Source organism: Populus euphratica, unplaced genomic scaffold (genome assembly GCF_000495115.2).
Source record: "Populus euphratica unplaced genomic scaffold, PopEup_1.0 scaffold12.1, whole genome shotgun sequence".
NCBI lineage: Eukaryota > Viridiplantae > Streptophyta > Magnoliopsida > Malpighiales > Salicaceae > Populus > Populus euphratica.
The window spans coordinates 1788579-1796349 of NW_011499858.1; positions in this window are offsets into that span (position 1 = coordinate 1788579).

A 7771-nucleotide genomic window follows, 5' to 3' on the forward strand; every position below is an offset into this window, starting at 1 on the left:
AAATCTACATAGAGGCCACTAGTTAAAAAAAAATAGAGAAAATAGGATAGAGAGAGAACTGCAGATTTTGGAGAAACCAATAATGCTCCAGTGGCTATATCTTTGGAATCCACCATTGGATAACGTTGTGTTTTGGATATGTTGTTCTTATTACACTCCTCTACTAACTAATTGGAAGGATTGAAAGGAACACAATCCGTTTGATAAAAATCATCATCGAAATTTCCTGGAAAACAAAAGGGAAATACACCTGTAAGGTAGTTCGGTCACCGATCGATTTATCTCTTTTTCACCATTGGATCATGCTCATTCTTGGATATGTGGTGAACCTAGATGTTATCGTCATTCTGGACAGTGGAGATCGGAAACTCATTCTCCAAAAAGGTTTCATGCATGTTGAACAGTAACTCGTTCATTTTCAGGTAAGCTTAATTTTATTCAGATCTAGGGAGATCTAACTGTTCGATCATTATGATTTTAAGATATATTATGAACAACTCTATGATATGTAGATCTTGGGTTTCAAATAATAATCAGATGTTGATAACTTATTTCCTTTTGAATCTATTGCTAGTTTTGGTAAAATATAGTAAGCATGATTAAATACATGTTTTGATGAAATTAGAATTGTGTGGGTGTAGGTTTTGTGAAAGATGTAATGGTAAAATATGTTCATGTTATTAGTATTATTATAGATTAATTGTGTATTCTTTATATAAGGGGAAGAATGATTATTGTGTAAGAATAGTAAACATTGCTATATAAACATGTTGATTGAATTAAAAGCTACCTTGTTGGTTGTGTGATTATAAATAGGGTGGAACTAAGAAGAAATTGAAATGAAAGAAATTTGAAAAAAAAAAATATTTAAAGCTAACCATAAGTATTTTTGAAAAATTGATTAGTTAATGAAAATTGTCATGGATCCCAACTAATAGGGTGAAATTGTTGTTGTGATAATGATCTAATAATATTAATTGTTAAGGTGTCACATATATTTAATCACGTGAGGAGAAAGTGAAAGAAAATGAATATTTCATCATTTTATTGTATTATTATTATTATTATTATTATTATTATAAGAAATCCCAAAAGGAATTAGTTTTCTTATTTTTGTCTAATATTGCTATATTGCAGAAGTAGGAAAATTGTTTGAATATTTTGTTTTAGAATTAGTTTGAATTTATGATCTAATGATGCCAAATGATCGTGGATGGTGTTTTTTTTTTTTCGCATAAAAATAAGTTGGAAGTTGAAAAGGATTTTCAAGGGATGAAAATCCTCATTGTCCAAAAATTTTAGCTATAAAGGATGAACTATTATGATTGTTGATTTTGAGCCTTAAAACAAAATAATTTGGAGTTGACTTCTTCATAAAAGCTGTATTTCTATGCTTTAGCCTTTGATAGAGATAAAAACACACCCAAAACAGAGTTTTACAACTGTAATTATGATTAAAACATGGTTAAGCTAAATTGATCAGAATTAGACGATTTTTAATCTTTACTTGGAATTGTTGTTGAGTGATGGTTTTAATAACAAAATTATAAGAATGAATATAAACATGAAAATGGAAAAGAGTATGAGATCCTAAAGAAATTCTTTGTGATTGGTTTGAAAATACTAGTTGAATGAAAACTAAATAAAGTTGTGATGTTGGTTGTTACATATGGTATCAAAGTCGAGGACGACTCATTCTTAAAAATGAAAGATGAAACGGTTTTAGTAGTTGAATGAAGAAAAGTTCCAATGAAAAAAAAAATGGAGAAGTGAATAGAATATAAATACACGTTTACCTTTTTAAATTATTGGATATTCATGTTATTATACTTATTGTGATATTCATGTTTCAATAGTATGTATTTTGTTTCAAGATCATCACGTGTACTGTAGGAGTAGACCTTGACTTTTATTCACTTTTTGTTATGGAGTTCTTGGTAGTATATCCTTTATTTTGAAATATTAAAACATTTATAGAACTTAATTTATATATTTGATGTTTAAACTTGAATTATATAAGACCTGGCCCACTCCTTATTCCATAATATTGTCTGTTATGGCTTAGCCCAACCTGGCTTCCACGCCTCATGATTTTGTTCCTAGCAGCCCACAAGCCCCAAAACACGTCCTACAAGGTTAGGTACTAACTGACTTAACATGTCCTGGCTCTGGACACTCTTCTTTAGATCTAAGATGTTACAATCCCCTCATTTTAAGAACCAGTCATCCTCGGCTCTGATACCAAATGTAACAACTAACATCACAACTTTATTTAATTTTCACTCAACAAGATTTCTAAAACCAATCATAAGGAATTTCTTTAGGATCTCATACTCGTTTCCCTTTTCATGTTTATATTCATTTTTATAATTTTGTTATCAAAACCATCACTCAATAATAATTCCAAGTAAAGATTAAAAATCGTCTAATTCTGATCAATTTAGCTTAATCAACACAGAATACTGTCTAGTGTTTTAATCATAACTAAAGCTGTAAAACTCTGTTTTGGGTGTGTTTTATCTCTATCAAAGTCTAAAACATAGAAATTCAACTTTTATGAAGAAGCCAACTCCAAATTATTTTGTTTCAAGACTTAAAATCAACAATCACAATAGCCCATCCTTCATAGCTAAAATTTTTGGACAAACAACGAGGATTTTCATCCCTTGAAAATCCTTTTCAACTTCTAACTTATTTTAATGCAAAACCAATATCATCCAAGGTCATTTGGCATCATTAAATCACAAATTTAAACCAATTATAAAGCAAAAGATTCAAATAATTTCCCTACGTTTACAATATAGCAAGATTAAACCAAGATAAGAAAATTCATTTATTTTGGGATTTCTCCTATTATTATTATTATTATTATTATTATTACAAAAAAATGATAAAACATTTATTTTCTTTAACTTACTCCTCGTGTGATTAAATATATGCAACAAACCTTAACAATTAATATTCTTAGATCATTATCATAATAACAATTTCACCCTATTAGTTGGAATCCATGACAATCTTCATTAACTAATTAATTTGCCAAAAATACTTATTGCTAACTTTAAATATGTTTTATTCCAATGTCTTTATGGTTCCACCCCATTTATATCTATACAACCAACAAGTTAGCTTTTTATTCAATCAACATGTTCATATAGCAATGTTCCTTACTATTCTTACATAATAATCATTCTTCACCTCATGTAAAAAATACACAATTAATCTATAATAACTAATAACAAGAACATATTTTGCCATTACATCTTCCATAAAACCTACACTTATAAAATTCTAATTTCATCAAAACATGTATTTAATCAAGCTTACTATATTTTGCCAAAACTAGCAATAAATTCAAAAGCCAATAAGTCGTCAACCTCTGATTATTCTTTTAAACCCAATTGTCAGACTACATATCATAGAGTTGTTCATAATATATCTCAATATCATGATGACCCAATGATTAGATCTTCCTAGATCTAAATAAAACCAAGATTGCCTAGAAATAGACAAGCTACTGTTCAACATGCATGAAACCTCACCGGAGAATCAGTTTTTGATATTTACTGTTTTGAATGAAGGTAACATTTAGGTGCACCGTATATCCAAGAATGAGCATGATCCAACAGTGGAAGAGAGGTAGATCAGTCAGTGACCAAATTGCCCCGTAGGTGTATTTCCTTTTTGTTTTCTAGGAAATATCTGATGATGATTTCTGTCAAACAAATTATGTTCCTTACAATCCCTCTAGTCAGTTAGTAGAGGAGTGTGATACAAATAACATATCCAAAACACAGCATGATCCAATAATGGATTTCAAAGATATGGCCACCAGAGCATTATTAGTTTCTCCAAAATCTTTAGTTCTCTCTCTATCTGATTTTCTCTATTTTTTTCTTTTTCTTTTCTTTTTAACTAGTTGCTTATTTGCAGTTTTATAGGCACCTGTTTCCATAATTATAATTTTATCTCTCATTCATGCCTTTATGTATTTTATTTTATTTTTCATGCAGACTATCTGATTCATTTCTACTTAAATCGCTAGTCTTTACCAAACTCTAATTGTGATGAGATATTTAAACAAGGTAGAGAAACATATTAATAGACTTCATATAAAATTTCATCCTGATACGAAGATTGGATTGAGAGCTCTGCTTCTTAATGTAAAATTGGTCAATTCATGACTTTTTCGTTAACAATCCAAATTTTCTTTTTCTATCTTCACATAAAATCATATCAATTTTTCTTCTAAATCTTTAAGGTCATTTTATTATTTTTGAATATATTCAATTTAGAATTTCCACCTTGATTTATTTATCGGGCTTATTACCGTTTTAAAATAACATCACTGATTTTTAATTGGTGCTTGCTCCTTCAGTCCTACCCCTTTTATTGCATTATCCTTTATTATAATATATTCTTTATTACCTCATTTATTTCTTAGAAACATTTTGTCATTTTTCTTATTATTTTATCCATCAAAACACGTTATCAGTTTCTCTGTCCCTATGAATTCTAAACCAAAATTCATTTTATAGAGGTCATTCCTTTCATTTTTTTATCATTATTTATCTATTATTTCTAATTTGGTTTCCATCACTTATTGAATTTATACCACTTTTAGTCTTACGTTTACATGAGGGTTTACACATCTGTATATTTAAATTATAAATTTCTAGGGTTTTATATCTAAGTTTTAACTTGTTCTTATACAATTGTCTAGATTGTCGGAGATTAGAAGCTCAAACCTAAGTCTGGATTGTCGGAGATTAGAAGCTCAAACCTAATCACAAGGAACCAACGATCGATATATTATAGCTTGTTTATATATCCTTGGTTGTAGTATTTGAGATACCATAAAACTGATTTCTATCAAGTCCACTAGACAATCAACCTCCAACCACAAATCCAGATTAAGTTTTTGAGGGATTGAAGGATCGTCCTTATATCTCTCTTGCGACAGGGTGTTATATGTTTTCTGGAAAAAAAAAATAGTCAGCAAAGTTAAAAAATAATAACTTAAGAAAAAATTATTGAAATGCAACTTATAATAAACTTCTAAGTTCAGCTATCCATAAGATGTTGCACCCCTTTTTGACAATTCTTATTTCGCATGTGAGTTTCTACAAAAAAAAAAAAAAACTCTATTGATCTTGGATTGCAACTAAGAACCATAGACTACAAAATAATGTTATTATTAATTAAATATTTTAATATAAAACAATAACTTAAAAAAATGTATATAATAAAACAAAATATTACCATCTATTTCACATACAAAACGAACAGAATGGATCTGTTAGTATGTGTGGTAATTGAATTATTAATCTTTTTATTTCAATTATCCACACCAGACCATGATCGCTACACAAAATGCTTAAACATCACGTGTTGGATACAAGCTTACTAAATAGCCTTCGAGATGTATGACAACATCTTTTCAGCTTAAAAGGCCTCTATCTTGCTTATCTTTTGTGCTTCACACTAAAAATCATACAACTTATATTGTAGAAATAAATTATCAGTTAAGATAATAAAAAATAAAATTTCAACATTTAAATAAAAAATATAACATTTTGAATTCAATCTTATCTAATAACGTTATGATTCTCCCACACCTTCCTAACAATAGCATTATCAGCCTTTTCCTATTAAATTTTTTCCTTGTACGTTACTTTCATTAAATAATTAGTTTATTAAAATTAAAAAGTTAACCGAATTAAAATAATAAAAAGAAATGTTTATGTATATACTAACTTTAAACTTTTCAAACCAAATATCAATCATAAGTTTTCTTTCAAGATTTTTAAAAACCTGACTTCATTTAAACAAAGGCACTTTCATTGATGATTTCATCATCAATATTATCATTCAAGCAACCTCCACATATGTAAACCTAAAATTCCATTCATCCATTGAAATTAATTATTTAAAAATTATTCATTTTTGTTTATTTTTCAATCATGCATGAAAGAAAAACAAACTCACATGTTGTGGTCAAGCTTCCACTAAGTAATGTACTTCTCAGTGTATAGATCATGCTTAGAAACCCTCTACAAGGTGACATCGCAGTTGACAAGCTTGCATTGAGAGAGCATGTATATGCCTCATATATCTAGTCATAGTCGGCATTTAGCTACTCTTAGTCTTTATAAGTGATTAGTACTTAAAAGTGCATTTTTATCAAGGTTTTATATCATCATTTTGCACTCGAAGTATCAATAACTCTTTAACTAAAACATGTTTTATAATAATATATCTAATAATATAAGATACCTTTAATTTATAGTAAATGTTCATTTTAAATGCAGGCCTATCACATAAATGAAAGGGTTAATTGATGAATTTAAAAACTAAAATTAGAAGGATAAAGAGTGGCCAAACTTAGAAAAGAGATGTCGGTGCAATCCAAATCGGAACACTGTTTGGTAATTGGGTCATATCTGGAGCTGTAGATCTCAGATTTAGGTCTACTTTATATAGATGGAAAGGTAAGACATATGCCTACAACTTTCATATGGAGCCCAAGATCTAAAAAGGCCATTTTCAAGTTCAAATTGGAGCAACAACAAAGAAGTTCGAATCTGTCCTCCATCCTGAGCACTGTTCAGTATTTTGGCCATATCTGGAGTTCTAGAAGTCGAAATGATCTGAATTTTTTACCAAGAAAGCTGAGACAATTTCCTACAACTTTCATGTTTTCAAGTGGTTCCAATTTTGACGTTATCAATGACGTTTTGGGTAAACAAAAGAAGATAAGGATTGTCACCAAATCAAGAGTTGGCCACCTACTCATCAATTAGTCATCAAATCAATAGTTCCCAATTTTGGCCTATAAAAGGAGGCATTTGCCATGCATTTAGGCATCTTGGTTTCCAGATCAAGATCATGCTCTTCCTTTCTCTCTTTATATTTTTTGTAATGTTTATGCTTTGCTTTCATTAATATCAAGTTTATGCCTTTCATTTCCTTTCCTTTACTTAGTTAACTTTTATGTTCTTATTTTGTTTATTTGTTTTCCTTTCTTTCATTATGTCTAGCTAAGTTTATTATGTCAAGGTGAAAAGGTTACACTAATGGTGTAAGAATAAGTATAATGTAAACTTAATATGAACTTTAATGTTTGATACTAACATGTTTTATATTTGTTATCTTGTTCACTCTTTAATACTTTGCTTGTTAAATGACTAATCTTGATTTATGTTGTATAACACTTGGTACAACAAATGCTTGGCACTTTCATAGCCCATAATGTATGGTATAACCGACACCTGAGCTATGAAAGGAACTTGATTTATTGTTAACATAAGTTATAATCATGAATGCTTGACGAGATTTACAAGTATTAGCATTAATTGAATAAGATGACTAATGTAATCATGTTAACAATATATAATCTGATTAGAACCTCCTTTGTGTGTGGTTTCCAATTCAATAATAAGAGTTTATACTATACTTGTTTGATATACCATTAGTGGAACCTCTAACCTTGACATTTGTTATTATTATTGCTTAATCCTTACATTAATATTTGATCTCCAAGTTCTCATCATCATCATCTTCTTCTTCTTCTCTTTCTTTATTATTATTATTATTATTATTATTATTATTATTATTATTAGTACTACTACTACTACTACTACTACTACTACTACTACTACTACTACTACTACTACTACTACTACTACTACTACTACTACTACTACTACTACTACTACTACTACTACTACTACTACTACTACTACTACTACTACTACTACTACTACTACTA